Source organism: Camarhynchus parvulus, chromosome 1 (genome assembly GCF_901933205.1).
Source record: "Camarhynchus parvulus chromosome 1, STF_HiC, whole genome shotgun sequence".
NCBI lineage: Eukaryota > Metazoa > Chordata > Aves > Passeriformes > Thraupidae > Camarhynchus > Camarhynchus parvulus.
The window spans coordinates 74,505,775-74,526,256 of NC_044571.1; the positions used below are offsets into that span (position 1 = coordinate 74,505,775).

The following is a 20,482-nucleotide window of genomic DNA, read 5'->3' on the forward strand; positions in this document are numbered from 1 at the left end:
ACCTCATCTTGACTTGCTCAACCAACCCATGAAACAGGAAGCATGTATTATTCTATTTTTCATCCAGAATAAGCAGGAAATTTGTTTAAAGCAATGAAGATTGTACACCTCATTGTACACCTCACACCCAGAGTTGATGTTTAAAAAAGAACAGAAGGACAGATATGTTTCTCAATAACTCATTCATAAAAATGACACAATTCAGAGAAGCTGTCCTGTCTAGAACCACAACAGGATTGTGGCTTTTAACTCATTAGCTGGCAGAATTTCCCCCACTAGCTTTAAATTAAAGATTTCACCTCTTAAAAATCTGCCTTACTGATGTGGTTGCCCAGTGGTAGCCTCTTTCTCTCTCCAGCAAGAGTGCCCCATGCCTGAGTGCAGTGACCCTCAGGTGTCATTTTAATGCACTTAAAGATGCCACTGCATGGCAGGTTCCCTGTAGAAGAACTATGAGACATCTCCACAGATTTCAAGAAGAATCTTAGTAAGTTACATTTCAGAAAGAGTACCTTTGAGTGTGTGATTGCTAACTAACTAATTAGCAGAAGACCTACAACACAGTGGAAATCTGAGTTTGTCTCCAGTCAAATAAAACTAGATGACAGCGTTATTAGAATGTGACGGGTTTTTTTGACACATGAGAAACTAATCTTTTTGCAAATCAGGAGTAGCTATTTTTCTACTGGCTCCTCTAACATTTGCAGTATTTGAAAAATTAACTTAAAAAATAAATTTTCTTATCTTTATGACATTATGCACCAGCATTCCAAAATGAACATTTATTGGGTTTTTCCCCCCAATTCAGATGACATATTTTAGACAAAAAATACTAACAATTATAATAAATACATAAAATGCAGAACATATTTTACAGATAAAAGAGACATTTATTTTATGAAACAGAATTTTATTGCAGGAAATGAATTCAAATACTCAATGTATCAAGTATTAAAACATTTCTGCACTCAGCATATATTTTTAACCTGATGACTGTTATTTTTTTTCAAAGAACCATCAGCTTTCCTGTTAATTGCTGCATAATTATTCTGCTTTTCCTGTTGCTATATTCAATCTCCTTTTTGCCTGTAATTATCTCTGCAAATCATGACGAGATTCTTTCCCAAGCATTGTATTTCTTGCTTCATTTCCTATTCATTTCCATATATAGACATATATTAAAACCACTCCAATGTTACAGGGGTCCCTGCTTCACTTAACACTGTAACTTTGACTTGATCTGTGCAGTCAACATTTACTTAATTCAGCTTCCTGACACTAATTAACATTTTCTTTGATTCAGAATGAATGGTGTTTGAAACAGCAATTGACATTCCCTCCTTCCTTTCTTATTTCATTTGGACAACTTCACTAAGATGTGTTTGGATCAAACTGGTAATTTATGCCAGCACAAAGCATGACAAATATCAGACAAACACATAGAGAACCTTTTCTTCTATCTTGGATCAAGGTTTCACTTGCCACATTTCATTAGCAACTGCCTTCATTTAGGTATTTGAAGCTTCTGCAGCTTCTTGATGGTAGCTGGCACTCAGATGAGGGTTTTCACAAGTAGGCACAACACAGCTAAACAGCACTATGGGGATATGGTGCAACATTCTCCATCAGAAGAGTTCAGAATCCCTGTGCAAGTCACCAGTGGCATGGTCATCTATTCAGTGTGCAGGAACAATTTTTAATATAACAGACTGACAAGGATGAAGTTTACACAGAATGAATAAAGGCATTCACGGGCTCAGTTGGATAAAAATTAGACATGCTGTGGAGAATGCTTATTTGTCTAAAATAATTGGCTACAGCTGACAAGGAAATAAAATTGATTTCTGCAAACATTTTATAAGGCAAAAACCTCTGAAACTAACCTGGGATAATTATCAGAAACTGAATGCTGCATTTCTATTCAAGCAAAATTCCTAATCTCTAGAAAGATGTTTGCACAAGTAAAGACAGCAGACATGAATATTACAGCTGTCATCTAAAAGGTATTTATTTTCTGTTTACCTGCTGTTTATCCTCAGTTTTGCTACAGACAGATGAATGATTCATTTTCTGGAATACATTCCCTCCCATTTATTGTGAAACACTGTTTGTTGCATACAAGCAAACAAAAAAATCCCTAGGCTAGCTCATATCAGCTGAGCTGCACAATCTGTATTTTTTCTAAACAGTATTATTTAACAAAATGTTTAGGACTATGCCAATATATAAAAGTAAGCTAAGTTCTCTTACAAATTTTTATAGCAACCCTTCCTCAGCAACTAATTCAACCTTGAAATGCAGACAACTCATTTATTAAAAAAAAAATGGTTGCGCCCAAGCATAACTTTGAAGCCTGGAAATGTGTATGAAGAAGTTCCTGGTCCTTTACAGAGCTTGTCTTTTTTATTTTTTTTTTCAATTAAAAAATCTATGAATTAAATAAAACACCAACAGATCTTCCTGAAAGCTCAACTGAAGTCCTTCCCAAATGCAAGGACATTATATGCAAGAAAGACTTCTTTTTCCTCTTTATGGGACTGTATTCTGGGGAATTTTCCTCAAATGACCTGTGATAAGAAGTCTGCCAACTGATTTTTATAGGTCATTGCTTAAATGTAGACACTATTAACAACTGCTTAAGGACTAGTAATACCAATTCCACCTCAATATACTGGAACCAAAACAGCAAAAGGACAACCCTGCAAAGATTTTGTTTTCTTGATCCCTTCTCTCCTTGCTTTTCTGTTATCTGGTCAGGTATAATTGTGATGACATACCATACTGCTATTTTTTTTTTTTTTGGTCCCAAAATATAACACACAGTCATAATGCTGGGAAAAAAACCCCATGACCCCACCCACCCCACCTTTCCCCATGAAAACTAAACATTACTCTATTTGTTTCCTGTAAAATGAAAACTAGAGATGCCTACTGCAAGAAATCCATGCGTTGGGGTAGATACTACAGTTAAATATATTACAAACAAAATCTCATATTTTTTAAGCCTTCTTCCCTCATTCCACAACCCACTGGCATTTTTTCATCAAAAAATGGATCAGCCATAGAAAAATAATAGCATAGGTGCACCTGGTGCTGTAGAGATATTAGTACTTCTTCAGAGTCAGATATCTTCTGGAGGCCAAAGTGTGTAAAATGGGCAATTTTGTAGCCCAGGATTCCTCCTACTCACTGCAAAATTCCTATAATTGGAGTCTATACACAACCTTCCTTCACCCAAGTAGCTGAAATCATGAGAAGTATTTTTTATTTTAAAATTTAAGTTACCTTTTAGAATTTTTTATTTGTCTTAAGGGAAAGTTAGGCTTTCCCTTAACCAATTTCATTTCAGCAGGAAATGATTTGGTTTCATTTATTTCAGATTAAATAAAAAGTAAAATTTGATATATATATATATCTTCAGCATGTTCAGTATAAACTGAAGAGATATAGAATTACCATCTTGACTTATTTTTCTGCTGGGATGTAGATATTTCCTTTTTTCCTCCTTTTTTGTTTCTTTTTCTTTTTTTTTTTTTTTCTTGCTTGCTTGCTTTCACCAGAAAATAGTTCAGTGATCAATTACAATGATGTAATAAATTTCAGTAACTTTCATCTTCCAGCAGCCTTTTCCTTCTGGGAAACCATTTCCCCAGCCCTCTAAGCACAAGCAATCATTCCTGATGGGCTTGCTAGGACACAGACAGTGAAGTGGCTGTTTGCTCCAAACAGTAGCACCCCAGTAATAATTCTTATTTTGGAACTTTTGTCCAGTAACCTATTACTAATAACTTAGTAATTTTCTGCAATGAAGAGGATGCAATATTTACATATTATGACTGTATTTTACTATGGTTAGCAGACTAACAATACTGGATGAGTAAGTTAAGAGGTTAATTAAATTGGAAACAGCATATGCAATATATTTGTTATGACCCCAGGCATAGAAAACACCTCTGACAAACATGGGTTTTTTCCAAAGATGGGCTTATATGGGCTCATATGCTGCATGTTACTGAAATGAAAATTCATTTGCTTCTCTTTCAGGGCCAGTTAATTTTCAAATAGGAATAAATCTCATTCCCAAGGTTTACTATGATTTCAAAAGCCCTATACACTGGTGGAGCTACTTTATGAAAGCTACTTCCTCCTACAGGAATTATTATTAGGGTGAGTTTTTTATAAACTCAACACACAGCAGAAGTGAAGAATGACCAATAAATCATTTGGTAAGGATAAGCCAATATATTTAAAATTCAGGACTGGATTAATGTTGCTTAATTCTAGCTGTTTATAGAGCAGTTGTCTAAGTTAATCATCCAAGCTTGCAAAGGAGAGACATGTGACCCATAAAATACCCCATTTTTTTGGTCTTATATATCTGTCTCAAAGGTGCTTTTTCTTCAATGAATACTGAAGAAGTTTGGACATGAGGCTTAGTGAAAATAACTACCATTTATTTTTCTGGCCAAATCTTGTTAAGATGAATCCAGAAAATACATTGATGAAAACCAAACAAGAAATTTACAGTATGAGCGATGCATGACCATACAATTCCACCAATACCTACAAGCACTCTAACTCATGCATATTTCATTTTTCCTTGTGTTTATTACCTTTTTATTAACACACAGGTTTTTTTCAAATTTTGGTCAGCATAGAACTTCCAGAACTTAAACAGAATCACTTGCACCCCCGATTTTTGTACAGTGTGAGCTGGAGCCAGAACTTTCAACAAAAAGCACATACAAACTGGCCAATTCCTATGACAGAGTGGAAGCTAGAACTACGGGTGTGTTCTGAGTCCTTCTTGGGTCTCATTCACAGAAATGATACAGGGATTGGAAAGTAACATAGGGAACTCAGGAAGTAGTTCCATCTATTCCTCTCTAACCCTCCATCCTCCAAAGAATAAAAAGTATATTTAAGTATAATATAATAATATAAAGTATATTTCAAAAATTCTAGCCAGATATCTTTCTTTGTCCTTAAAGTTTTTCAAAGAGGATTCAGTCACATCCTAGGTAATATATTCATTGGTTAATTATCCTTATCATTAGGAGATGTTTTCTAACGTCTAACTGAAGTCTCCCCTGGCATAATTTAAGGCCACTCGTTCTTGTCCTATCTCAAGTAGGCCTGGAGAACAGTTTGTTCCCTTATTCCTTAAAGCAATCCTTTATGTAACTGAAGACTGTTGTTACATTTCTTTTTTATCTCCACTTCTGTTTCTGAAACATGATTCTCTTGGTTTTTCCTTGTGGAAAATGTCTTCGCCTCAATTCTGACAATTTTGCTTGCTTTCCTCTGGATATGTTGCAATTGATTCAAGTTGTTCCTGAAGTACATTGGTGAAAATGTGATGTATTTAAAAAATGTATTCCAGAGTACACACAGTCCTCTTAAATTTTTATCCTCTGCAAGCTCAACAAATGCATTTGTATTTCTTCATACAAATCATTAATAAAGACACTGGGAAAAAACCCCTGCAACCAGAGTGGATCAATACTTAATATCTCTTTATTTGACAGTGAATCTCATATACTTCTTTCTAGTTTGAGTGTGATCAGTGTTTGGTAAGTCTTCTAGAAATTTCATCAAGAAAAATTTCTTTAGCTCATTGCCATGGGTTGACCTTGGCTGGATGCTGGGTGCTCACCAAGCCTTCTATCACTCTTGCTCCTCAACTGGGTGGGGTGAGGGAAAACATGGGTCAAGACGGAGAAAGGGAGACATCAATCAGCAATTACTTTTGTGGGCAAAACAGTATCAACTTGGGAAAATTAATTTATTGCCAATCAAATCAGAGTAGAATAATGTGGGAAAAAAAATCTCCTAATACCTTCCCTCTACCTCCCATTTCTTCAACTATGCCTATGGCTGTAGAAGGTCACTTGCCCAGAGAAGCTTCCAGAGAAGCTAAGTGTTCCTGGCAGTGTTCAAGGCCAGGCTGCACAGGGCTCTGAGCAACCTGGTCTAGTGGAAGGTTCCCTGTGTTGTGGCAGGGGTGTTTGAACTATGTGACATTTAAGGTCTCTTCCAACCCAAACCATCTATAATTCTATAATCTGCTCCACTGTGGACTTCATGGGCTGCAGGGACACAGCTGCCTCACCATGGTCTGCACCATGGTCTGCAGGGGAACCTCAGCTCTGGGGCCTGGAGAGCATCCTACCCCTTCTTCTGCACTGACACTGGCATCTGCAGAGCTCTTTTTCTCCCATATTCTCACTTCTATCTCTGTTGCACTGCTTTTTCCCCTTCTTAAACACAATATCCTAGAGGTGCTACCACCATCAGGGATGGGCTTGGCTTTGGCCTGTGGCAGGTTCATCTTGGAGCCAGCTGGCTTTGGCTCTATCAGTCATGGGGCAAACTTCTGGCAACTTCTCACAGAATCCATCCCTGCCATGCAAACCCAATGCATTGATATAGCGAAATTTCATGGAAATATAAAAACCTTGCCTTAGAATGAGATACACAATTTTTTTCTAATGTCTAGAAAACAAAATCATTTTGTAATAGAATGAAAATTACTTTATCTCACATAATCTGTTTTTGAGAACTCTATGTTTGGGCTTTGCTTTCCAAATTCTGTCTACTTTCAAAGAGATTGACTATGACGTAGATTGTCAATTGAGCCACCTATACCATCAATGATCAGGACAATCCTACTACACATGGTTCTAAACCAAAACTGAGGAAATAATGGATCCAATTTATCTATTTCTATTGTATTTTTGTTTCAAATATTTTGGAATATTTGATGATAAAGCAAACTACCTTTGAGATCATGTTTCTTGCCTCTTTGACAACTATGACCTTGAATATTTTCTTGGCGTTTCAGACAATTTCAAAACAAGATCCTGCAATAGTGTATGGTTAGACTTTCTGTCATTCTCTCCCTTAATCCTTTTGAGACTGGTACCTGTGCAGCTACAGCTGCAGTATTTAATAATCCTTCTTTCCTGAGGACAACACAAAGCTACAAGAAAATGCTGTCAGTATATTGCAACCATTACTTCCTCTTCTTTTTTTTTATTAAAGTCTTAAGTGGAACAACACAGCCTAAGAAATGTGCTTTCAGGGAGCATATGGGAGGAGGTTTGGCTTACACCACAATGGGAATTCATGATCAAAGATTCAAGCTATGTCAGGTCCCATTAATGCTACACCCACTCAGCAGCAGGATTTTTCTCCTTCTTTGCATTTCAGACTCTGCAGTCCTCATAAGAAAAACACTGTAAAAGTGTCTCATCAAAGTGCCATGTGATAGAGATATCTGGGAACTTGAGAGGGACTGAAGAAAAGCCCTGGTTTTAAAGTCAATTTTATAGGTTTGGTTGGGCTTTCAGAGTTTTCAGATACCATTACTCTTCCCATTTCACTAAATGCCTTCAAAACAGCATTGCAGGCCCATAATTTTTCTTATGACAAGCATGCCTGTAGCTGAAAACATCCAAAGGTACTTACAGATAAACACCAAAACCAAATTTTTGTACCTTGTTGTCATATTATCTATTATTTGCTTTTATTTGTATATTTTTAGTTATGCCATAGGCTTCAGCTACAACTGGATCAGGTGAGAGGTCACTGGCTCCTCTGCAGTTTACAAGCAGCAAGGAGACACTTAGCAAATTTTGGCAATTTTTTACTTCAGAACTTCAAATGCAAAATTAGAAACTGCATGTAATCACAGTGTTATTAAAACTTTACAAACTATTGCCTAAACCCCCCCAGCAACTGAGGAAACAAGTGGAACAAAAGAGAGGGAAAAAAAAGAAGCGTGTGTTATGCTTACCCTCTGTCAGACCATCTATGTAGTCTCTATAAATAACAAGTTATCTGATATGTCATCTTGGGACAATCATTAGGGCTAATGTGTATCAGTATTTTTAATGAAGGGGCAGAAAAGAGGAAAAATGAATCCACTTTGGAAGAAAATAAAAAAGTTCAAATATTTGCCTTATTACCTTTTGCCAAAATTCTCACTTTTGCTAAAACCTATAGTTTGTAAGACTGATACTAATCAATGATCCTTCTTGCACAATATCTTCATTCAGGCTTACTTATTTTCCAGAAGTTGCTAGCTTGCCAACAATTTACCTCTCTACTCTCAATTTAACAGGATTTACCTTGCCCTGTGATGGTACACAAATGTACAAGAGGTTTGTGTAAGTAACATGCTAAAGAACCATGTCAAAGGATACTAGCACCGCGAGCTAAAGCTCTCAAGGGCTGGTATATCTTCAAATTAGCAGCACCTTAATGTATTCTGGTTAATATATTGTGCTGCTGTCTTTATATTGGCACTCACTATTTTTCCCCATAAGGCATCTGCCTCAATAAGATACCTGGGCCCTAAGACAGAACTGACTGTGGGTACTAAATGAAGATCTCGATGTCAGCTCTTCTGCCTCCTTTCTATAGGGATTTGTTAGAAAGTAGTGTTTTACTATAAAATACCTGGAAGTCTTTGCCTATTGGCTGTGTAATTTCTAATAGATGCCTGAGAGAAAATAGAAAGAACAATCTTCAGACTGAAACAACAAACATTCACATTAACAAGCATTCTCTTGAAGGAAGTCACAACGTTAATTCTATCTTTGTGGCCATGTCCATATTTACTGGCAGCTACACAGCAGATAATATTTAGGACCTTACTTCTCCCATAAGTTCTATTTGTAGATCCCAGGCACATTATTTCTGATTTTAAATTTAATTTAAAATGTTTAGAAATCTACATTTTGAAGTATTTACCTTTTTCAGAAAAATGTAATAAGCCCTTGGGGAAATAGGACTTAAAATCTGAATTCTACGATTATGCTTACCACTTGTGTGAAGAGAGTTTGAAATAAGTCTTACTATATCTTTTAAACTGACACATGGACCACAAATTTATTAGAAGTTTATTATTCCCCCAACAGAAAAATAATTTGGAGATAATCCTAAAGATCTGTGATTTTCTTCCAGTTCCTAAAATTATTTCAGTGCTTTTCTTATGTAGACCAGCATTAAGATGAGGCTCCTTCTTTTTGAACTGGAGCAGTAACTAGTGAAACATCTCAAGATTTCATATAGTGGCTTTTATTGAAGCGTAATGACAATAATCATTCCCCTTACCTGAATTAAAATTCAACTTTGGGCCACTCACTGAAGAAAGACAATGAGGGGCTGGAGCGTGTCCAGAGAAGGGCAACGGAGCTGGGGAAGGGTCTGGAGCACAAGTGCTGTGAGGAGCAGCTGAGGGAGCTGGGGGTGTTCAGCCTGGAGAAAAGGAGGCTCAGGGGGAACTCATCACTCTCTGCAGCTGCCTGACAGGAGGGTGCAGCCAGGTGGGGGTCGGCCTCTTCTGCCAGGCAACAAGTGACAGGGACAAGAGGAAACAACCTCAAGTTGCTCCAGGGGTGATTTAGGTTGGATATTAGGAAACATTCCTTCATGAGAAGGGTTGTCAAGCCCTTGTACAGGCTGCCCAGAGAAGGAGTTGAGTCACTAACCTGGAAGGCATTCAAAAGACACGCAGAGTGGCAGTGGGGTACATGGTTTATGGGTGAGCCCAGCAGTGCTGGGTTAATGTTTGGACTTGATCTTAACTTTTTCCAACCTAAATGATTCTATGATTCTACGATGTTGAATAATGCACCTGCCAGGCACTTCATCTTAGGGACTGCAAATATCACTTTCAACCAAACCCTGAAAAGGGCTCAGAATCTGAGTTTCTTTAAAAAACCCCAAATCCTACTAAAAAAAAAAAAAAAAAAAAAAAAACAAAAGGGAGAAAACATTTTAATAAGTTCTTTTAAATATTTCAAGACATTACAAGATTACAAGTGTACATAATAACAAATAAATACATCTGTATATATGCATATCTGTAACTGCTTTATATGAACCTGTGCAAACCAACATGCAAAGAAATAACAAAAATTTCAAAGAAGGGAAATGAGCAGAGACTGTTGATTGCTTTGGCTTCCTCCTCTGAAAAGAGCGGGCAGAGCAGAAAGCACTTAGTAACCTTGCCTCATGTGAGTATCTTCACAAACACTGCAATCACAGTCATCAATATACAGAACTGATCTTTCCAGCAATGCTGTAAGACAGCTAATGTAACATCTAGGTACTTATACAGAGAAACAGGGAAGATAATGACATTATCTTCACAGAGAACACTGGACTACTCCTACATGGCTGAATCTCCTTTTGGTGTCCACATCTAAAAAATTAATGCTTTGACAGAGGTCAAAGAAGCAAATCAAGATGATTTGAGGCCAATATATAAAAAATGCCTTAGAGCAAGAGAATTACAGGAGAATTTTTCTCAACTGAAATTTTGACTAATTTGAATTTGGATAATTCTGAGCTAGTTCATCCACTACCCTTCATCATGCAGCAGAAAGAAACAGGCACCTTCTTGAATGCAACGCATAAAACCTCCATCATATGTCACGTACTTTTCTGAGGAGAAGAGACTCCACCATGTTTAAAATGAAAAATCCCAATATTATTATTTCTCAGGTTCAATGAGAACATTGAACACTATGAAAATAATGTTATGCATATGTAAAGAGAAGGACTAAAAGCAACCAGCAATACTATCACAGTATCTGCTACTGACATGGTTTTAATTTTGTTCTTCTATTTTGTATCTACATTTCACATAAGAAGATACAACATTTCATTTAAGTGGAATTAAAAGTTAGGTGACTTTTATGCTTCTTTTGTGGAGGATGGACAGCTACACATAGGTTTCCTTTGATTATTCTGGTGAAGGGATTTGCATACAATTACAGAGACAATTTCAGTTCCTAGCAGGAACAAACACAGAATGAAGTAAGCACTCACCATATGATTAGACTAATTTATTACATCCCACTAAGGCAAGCTATATGCCAAGAAGTAATCATAAACTCATGTCCAAAGCTCTGGTAGAATGAATATGTTTAACAATTCAAATTAAATTTCAGCTGTAGGAAGTGACATTTAGTGGGAAACGTGGAAATGGCAGGGTATAATGAAAAGTTAACAGGTAAAAGAATACAGACATTGAAAGCTGTGACTGGCCTGTCTGAAAACAGACCAGGGAAGAAAATTGTGAATAAAATTCTGGCAAGTTTCTAGTATGAAATATATGTTGATCTGGACTTTGGTTAGTTTAAGCTGACCTTGGCATTAATGTCTGAAAATGAACACAGTGACCAGTCAATAACTGCTCCATAAAAGTTAAGTGTCTGTGACGTTTCATTAGACAATGGCACTAGCATTGACCATTTTGAAAGCAAATGATCTTAAGAACTTTGTTCATTTTAGAGTTGGGTATTTTCCTTCCCCGAACAGCTGCTTATTTGCAGAAAAGCACACTCTGGTGTGATCCCAAGTCTTAATGAGCAGAAGTGAGCATTTCTGCCTTAGACTTGCCAGGAGAAAAAATTACTAAGGTTTCAAGACTGGAAACATCTCTTTAATAAAACTGGATTTTGCTTAAATATTTCCATTTAGGGCACCTCCATGAATAGAAACAATAGGCACAATTTGGTATCTGCCTAACTGTTTCCCAGAAGAGCAGCGGCAGCAAGACATCTGCTCAGTATTCTTGGTCAAGAAAGCATGGAATTCTGCAAGTGTCACTGAATGCCCCTGAGTACACTGTGTCACGATCATTAGGAGTGAGCACATCCTGGGTGGTTTAGTCTAAACCTCTCCAGCAAACCCACAGTATGAAAACAAGGCTAAAATAGTCACCAAGGCAGAAAAAGACAGAAAATTACTCTGCAGCATGCTACAAAGAATATTTATCAGAAAGATGGGAAACATTTAATGCAGTCTTGTCTTCAGTGGCTAATTAGTTTATAGAAGAATATCTGAAAAAGCTTCAGAAGATGTGGGAATTGGCTGAAAAATCTTAGAGAGCTGAAAAATAAGACATTACAGAGGGACTTTCTGTACCTAAGAGGAATGAGAAGTGTGAACCCAGGAACTGCTCAGTGGATGTAAGATACTTTTTAAGTCCTAGAATATGTATTTGGCATTTCAGATTTTAATTTAAGTTGAAAATAAAATAGTAAATAAGGTTGAATTTCACTTGTACTAGTGCAAAACCAGAAAAATCCTACTCTGACCCTTTTTTTTTATGGCACCACTTCTGTACTTGGAAATTGAAATCTATTTATTGGAAATGAAAATCTATTTCTAAAAATCTACAGCAGATGATAATCCATTAAAAAAACAGTATTATTTAATTTTCTTTACACACTGCTGCCAGGAACAACACTATCTATGCTTATTGCTCAAAAGCCACTGTAGGAAAACCTGCTGCCCACTAACAGTTCTTTGTGTATTTTGCCTTGTGCTTCCACTGCCCTTTTCAATGTGATTGACAAGATATTATTTTACAGTATAGTATCTTAAATGCTATAAATTACCTCAACTGTCTTATTTTCCTAATGAGATACAATGTAGATTTGAATTTTCCAATTTGTTTAAAGCAGTGACATCCAACCTTTTCAACCTGAGCCTTGAAGCATTATTCCAAAAAGAGCAGTGGGCCACAATTATTCCTTGAGGGCATTTTCTCTGGAAGCAGAGTGGAAGGAAGTGGGCATCACCCCTGGCTCCCTTGCTGGGGATTCCAAAGTGTTACAAGAGACCAGGCAACAGCTGTAAAATTGCACAGAATTCCTTAAGCACATGTGTTTTGCTTGTGATATTGAATTATGCCCAGTGGCAGCCTGAAGGAGCTCTCACATGGCAGCTTTGTGCTGTGACTCCAGGCTGGGATGCACATGGTACAGTGTCCCAAAGTACAAAAGACAGGGTGACCTCATTCCTCCTGCTAAAGTTACCTGCTAACTCAGGTTCCAAATCATTGAGCCAAATCTCAGGCTAATTAATTGCAAATAAACAAACATCACCATTACAGAAACTGGACATTTGCCTGCGTCCCTCATGAGACAGTTCCATAAGAGACAATTTGCACAGATATAGGCAGCAGCAGCAGGCGCTTCCCTGCTGAGCTGTTAACACTGGAGATGATAGGAGGAAAAAAATCTCAACATTGACACACTGCAGGACATTTACACCAAACAACCTTGCTGCAGTTGGGAGGAGTGTGCACATTTGCAAAGTAATCTTCTGTGGGGTTGTTGCCCACGTCCTCTCCAAGGACTTCTGTCCTGGAGCCAGGCTGCTTCCATGGCCCGGAGCTACTCTGAAGCATCATGTTGTGTCCTCTGGGGTTGTTCATGACAGGCACAAAGGAGAGATTTCTCCTTAATATTATGAAGAAAACATAAAGCATCTATTCATGGAAGAATACAAGATACCAGTTTCAACATACATTTAACATTCTATTGATGATGTCATCTTGTCTTGTGTATCACTAAATGAAGACTTAAAAAACCCCTTAATGTCTTCATTTAGGAAAGTATTTGTGTATGAAAAAGAGTTATAATTACTTAACAAGTATTTATTTAAGGTTTTATCTCTGCCTGAGATTGTTAATATTCACCATTTATCTTTCATCTCTATGGCCATTAAAATGAACAAGCCCCTTCCAGTGAAAGAGTCTGGTGTTAATGCATTTTTATGAATAAAAAGGTTATTCTGATTCTGAGACAACTATCTGAAATACAGGCCTGTACAATAGAGCCTGTAGTAGAGAATGTGGATAAAATTTTAGGCATGTTGACAGGAATAATTGTATTGACATAAGTAATGTTATGCTCAAAGGCCTCATTTTTCCAGGTGCTGTACCAAGTACATGTGCAAAAAAAGATCTCAAAAAAGATGACTGGAAACCAAATAGACTCAGAGGTAGGATAAGTTTTTTATTCCTACTTTTATTTTTAATTAGGTGAACAGGATATTTCAGAGGCATTTTTCATACTTATCAGTCTGAAAATAAAACAACTTGCTTCTAAATGGATAGTCAACAATTCATTTAAAAGTTGGATGATCAAAAATATGCAATACAAATTAGACATATATCGGATAGACATAAGTTCTTATTTTTATTAATATTGGTTTCTTTTCAAATATGCTTAGGAGCAAATAATTTAAGTAATTTACTTTGCATTTTCCTTTCTATCATTCTTTTTTAGCATAACAGATAAGTCACTACACAGTCCATATTCTAACTTGCATTTTCACAGAATAAGAACTAGAGAAGTACTCTGTGTGTGGGTGTTAGGATTACTTATAAAAGGCAGGACAAATCCCGTTGCATAACTCATAAAATATTCGTATTGACTTTAGCTGGAACTACTCATGGGAGAAGAAGCTGGTTCAATATTTGAAATCTGATATAATTAAAATTTGAGAGCATTTAATTCCAAAACCCATTTAACACATTCACTGAGTTTTAACTGTATAGCAACTAATTCTGTGCCAGGTGAAAATGCAATTGACAAAAAGAAGTTAAAGATAACAAAGAAGCAGATATGAAAATGAAATCCCAGTATGCTGGCAAAACTTTACATCTGGAGGGAAGGCAGGCAGGAAGGGGACCCTCCTTTGAAGGACTAGGACTGAACACTAAAACTGCTGTCTTGTCACAAAACATATTAAATACTATAGGTGAATTTGGGTAACCATGACAAATCATGGGCTGGACTGGAACTGATGCTTTATTCTTATGTTAAATATTGCCTTGATATAGTTTTTTCCCAAGAAATAGATTATTCCCTTTTTAGACAATGTTCACCTGTTCTGTGCAACTTTCTGTAATGTATCCTCCATATACATACAGTTTTAAAATTTCAGGGTGGTCACAACATATGGGGCACAATTTTGGCATATGGTTTAAAAAGCTGCTGTATATGCTTTATGATTGTTTCAAAAAGATATAAAGTGACAGGTTCTGATTTTTAAATGACATGCCTGATTTGGAAACTGAATACTTAAAACAACGTCAAACATGTCTACCATAGATAAGCATAGTTGTTTTCTTTAAGATTCATGACATTTTTGACAGTTCATTATCAATATGCTAGTACGTCAATATTAGCTGTTTCCTGGCTGAGGAGAACTATGCAGGTGAAATGTATGAAATATTCAGTGGACTGCAATAGCCAAAGCAGCTTTCCACCCTGGAATGTACTCAGCCACTTAATACTCAGGTTAGTTAATAGCTGGCTAAGAAAGAAACTTTAAAAAAACCCAGCCTCCCATGCTAAAACTAAAATGCTACAGAACATTTACAGAACAGGGAGGTAAATTGCAGCAAACTGGTATTTCACCATTCAGTTTGAAAAGCAAATTCCATTGTTGGCACAGTAACTTGCTTCAGGCATGCTCCAGGCTTGCATGTCAACTGAAACCCATGAGGAACTGAACTTGTGGTCTCATGCCACTCAAAACTGGTACCAGAAAAGGCCTTTGTGCTGCAACACAATAATATTCAAATCTGAAAGCTACCTTGTCTTTAAGTACCTCATTGTATCTTGCACATTCTCACCTAAAAGCCACACTTTTCCATTACACTCTGGCACTCCAAGGGTTTTCTATCCAGGTTTAAAAAAGCTACACATGTATTCTGACTTGATGTTTATTAGATACATAATTAAAACATGGCAAAATACCTAACTTTCCCATATTAGGAAGGCCTGTGCCAATGTCTAACCTTATACTTGGGAACTTCCATCTGTGTTCTGAAAAAGCATCTGAGAATCTGCTTTTATACAGTAACCCTAATAACAGCAGACATATCCAAACAAATAGTTCTCATAATGTCACAGGCCAAATTTTAAAGTAATACAACTTGCAGTACAAGCTACCTGTATGGGATAAACTGATGAAGAGTGATTTACGAAAGACTGAACCTAGAATGTACTGTCAGTCACTTGAGATTGCAAAATACATTTAAAAATCAAATTTCATACTGGACTGGCTCTTTGTGAGTTTGCAGAATGTCTTGATTTTCCAAAAAAAATGGAAGCAGATAATTTAACAGGAAATCAGGCATCTGAAAGAGTAGACAATAAAATGGGCACATCTGATAAATTAGCACCCTGGGATTTTCTTTTCCTGATATTGCTCCTGATATTGGTCTCTTCAGGATTTGTGAGCTACCTTCATGTCAGACTCTCCCTGAAGATGAAATCCATGCTTCATTAGCGTACTTCATTGCACTTAAAGGGGTTTATAGGCACCCGAGTGAATTTACAGAAGTCCAGATCCACAGATTTTTTGTTGGATCTGAGTATCTGTTTTATGGTGCTCTTTTAATATAAATGCTTCTTTTCAACAAATACAAAGACTTAATCCACAAATTTAATGTATTCACCTGGAAAAGGTAAAAAGCCTGTGGGAAGTGCCCAACAGCCTGGGAAACAACACTACATTCTATCTTAGTGCAATAAAATCACATTCAGTAACTTATTCCTCATTTTTTAGAAAGCAGAGTGCCAAGCTACTCTAAGTGTCTAGCCACTCCAAGGCTGAAACTAAAGATTAGTGAAAGACTGAAGTAATCAAGTTCAAAGATACTGGTGATAATCAGATGAAACCCATGACTGTTCCTCATTACCTGGCATGGGGTATATTACCTTGAGTTAAACCTTCTCCAGTTCTCTGGAGTGTTCATTATTGTTACTCTTGCCCACACTCAAATATGCCGAATCAGGAAAAGGGAATTAAACCTTTCTATGCTATTTAGTCCCACCTCACCTCTAACAATCCAATAGAGAATTTCATCTGGTGCTTTTGCTTGCAATCTGATAAAACACAGAGGGCTTGTTCCTGGCATCAGGAAGCAGCTGGGCCCAATCCTGGAAGCCTGCTGAATCCTCTTCTTTCCCCACAAGCAGGTCTTAGTACCAACTCACTATTCCAACAGGATGTATGTATCTTCTACACACTGTGGAAGAAAAAAATGAACCTAAAACCAGATTAATTTGTGTTTGTGTGTGTACGTAGAGTTCAGTGAAACGCAAAGTCCTTCCAGTAATTACAGAAGGGATTCAGTCCATTAGATGTCAATACAGGCAAAATACAGTCAGCAAGATAGAAAATGCTTTTCAAAGGGGCTTTTGCCAAATAACAGTTTTTTTTGTTTGGTTGGTTGGTTGTTTTGGGGGGTTATTTTTTTGGTTTTTGGTTTTGTGTTGTTGGTTTGTTTTATTTTGTTTTGGTTTTTTTTTTGTTTTTTTTTTTTTTTTTTTTATTCAAGAGGCTGTTTCATTTGACTGGTCAAAATCTGAGGATTTTTTTTTTTTAAATCTGACAAGTAGACATAACATTCCAGTGAACAGCAAGAGGAGAAAAGGTCTTCCTGAAAATATTGCTTAGGTATTGGGCATAGGATGAAGTCCAAAAGGAAGTGAATTAATTTCCTAAAAGCCCTGCCAAAGACCAGTGTATCTAATAAAAGAGAGGAGTTACTTGACCCAAACAGTCAGAAGAAGAACTCCCCTCCAGACAGTGAGGCACAACAAGAAACAGAGAGGCAAAGTCTATGAAAGGGTCAGGCATCTCATTTTCAGAAACTTACTTTTTCTTGACAAGTAAATAAAATCCTGACAGTTCTTCGTTTTTTTTCTTAGAAGCTTGATCTTTCTTTTACCATAGTGATGTTTCTAGACAGACAATATTTCTGATCCTTAGTTTACAAAACTAAATCCTAGATTTTATGGAGAATTTGAATGGGATCATTTACTATTTATTTTGGGCTCTTCTTGGATTATTCAGCTAATGTTGATTTTTCCTAATGGCATGGACATTTGCAAAACTAAGGCAATACTAAGCCCTGGACTGGGAAACAATTTTACAGAAAATAAAACAGGAGAGTCTTATTTTGTACTATAAGTTCTATTTTGTACTATAAGTTCATTGACTGGTTATTGATAATGGGTGATTTATACTGCATCTAGTATTTCCAAAGTCTTCTGCAGTATTTATCATTACTGTATATTTGAATCTGAAAAGTGGGTTTCATCCATGCAAAACTACCACTATTATTTAGAAATTACCAAATATCCTTGCTCCCTATCTGTGAACTGCTGAATATTATATCTTCCCCAAAAGTGTATGTATGCCATTTTCAAAAGTTGGTACAGAAACACTCTACTAGAAGCACATGATATTAGAACACACATTTCTCTTCTCAAACATTAGAAGTCATTCTGTGACAAAACACCTGCACAAAATCTAACCTTATGACAAGAATCATCACTTTATCTTTTAAAAATACTTCACAATCTTTTCTCTGTAAAGCTCATGTGGTGCTTCTTCCACAACCTTCTTCTATTTTTACTAGATAATTTTATTTCCAATGTAGATTAGCTTTTTTGTCCATTTCTACATTACTCTGTGTTTGACTCAACGCTGTTCTTTAGTTTAAGAAGTTTTATTTCTTCCATTACTTTTATTCTCCTAATATATTGATGAAGCCCAGTAATTTTTCAACTACAGATGAGTCTTTTTGTTTCATGACACAGATGGTGCATAGTGATGATCATCCTAGCAGTTCTTCTCAGAATCCCTCTTTCTCCAAGAGAAGCCACAAGAATTAACTGGCTAAAAGTCTTCAGCACCAAATAAAAAAAAAAAAAAAAAAAAAAGAAATTCATCCTGATCAGCATTATGCACATGAACGGCAACAATCATCCTTTCAAAGCACAAACTATTTATTTGTTTTGAGTTTGGAAAAAAATAAAAAAAAACATTAAGAAGTGCTAGGAAGCAGATAGACTATTTAACATAACTCAGCATGAAATCTCAGGAGAAAATTGAATACTACAGCACCTTGAAGAGTGGTATCCAAGTAAATTCAGTTCTTCAGAGGTATGATAAACTAATTTCCCTGACAGTTGTCTCAGGGCTGTTTGAAAAATCTTTAATATGCAAAAAAACCCGTGGCACTTAAGAAGAAGGCAGATGAAATATGGAGGTCAGAGAGCAGAACAGTGGTTTCCAATGAATCAATGAACATCGTGGGTTACGCACAGTAATCTGCTACTCTTTGGAATGTGTACTAATAAAGATGAGTGGTTAAAAAAATCTATTTAGGCAGCCTTGTTGGTGGGGGTAGGGAAAGGCACAACTCATGCATGAGAAATACTTTCACATGCCTGTCACATCTTCAGTATTGCTTTTTAAGAAACCATTATGATATATATTGTAAACATAAAGATGAAGAAATACATTTTTTTATCTCCTCTTAGTAATGTATACAGATGTGGTAAGATTTTATACAGGTTCAAAATGAACCTATAATTGCCAAAAAAATTACTCCTTCATTCATGTTTTGAGGAAAAAAACAACAGAAAGCATGAAAAGGAGAGTAAAATATAAAAAAATTCTTAAAGAGACTTAAAAAGAAAAATGCGCATGTATGTAAATTCAGAGAATAATTAAAAGACACAAAAATATTTTAAATGCCTTAATATACACTATTCCAGTCTTTCTAACACAGTTTTCTGGGGAAGACGAATAAAAACAGTAATGCTTATAGTACACAATATCATTACCAGTACTTAATGTGACCCTTTCTCTGCATCCTAAATTCTAAATGCTAAAAAAGGTAAAAATTATACTAAATTCTCCAAATCCTTTGCTATCATCCTCCCCAGTATTCTGATCTCTAAATTTGAGAGATGCATGTTTGATGCCTGAACTGTCAGAAGGATACGTCTGTCTGTCTGCATTGGACAAAGATTTATTTCCGATGGTTCAGTGCCCAAATGGACACCAGCAACGAGCAGTGTTCCTCAAGGGTTCACGTTGGGACCAATAATATTTAATATCTTCACTAATGACACAGGCAATGGGACTGAGGGCATGCTCAGCAAGTTTGCACATCACACCAAGCTGAGCAGTCCAGCTGATTTGGTAGATGGATATGGTGCCATCCAGAGGAACTTTAAAGACTCGAGAAGTGAACCCATTAAAAACTCAAGAAGTTCATCAAGGCCAAGTGCATGGTCCTGCACCTGGGTCAGGGCAATCTCAGTATCTACACAAACTGGGGGGATGAATGGATTGAGGGCAGCCCTGATGAGAAAGACTTGGCAGTACTGGTGGAGGAAAAATTGGACATGATCTGGCAATGTGTCTTTGCAGCCCAGAAAGCCAACCATATCCTCAGCTGTACCAAAAGCAGCATGGCCAGCATGTTGAGGGAGATGATTTTTCCCATCTACTCTGTGTTTCCCTGAGATCTCACCTGGAGTAGATGTCCTGCTCTGAGACCCAGTACAAGAAAGAATGGATATGTTAAAACAAATCCAGAGGATTGCCACAAAAATGGTCAGAGGGCTGGAACAGTCAGAGATGGAGAAAGCTGGGGTTGCTAAGTCTAGACAAGACAAGAGAGACCTCATTATATCTGGGGAGACCTTATTATATCTTTCAATATATAAAGTGGGCTTATAAGAAAGATGGAGAGAGACTTTTTGCCAGGGCTTGTAGTGGCAGGACAAAGGACAATGGTTTTAAAATGAAAGAGGGTAGATTTAGGTTGCATATAAGAAAGAAATTCTTTAGAGTG

At 36.7% G+C, this 20,482-nt stretch overlaps 1 protein-coding gene across 4 annotated transcripts in view; it reads right to left on the reverse strand.

Moving 5' to 3' along the window:
* Nucleotides 1-20,482, reverse strand: part of GRIA4 (glutamate ionotropic receptor AMPA type subunit 4) — a 216,885-nt gene that overhangs the window by 91,611 nt on the left and 104,792 nt on the right. The window lies entirely within an intron of this gene.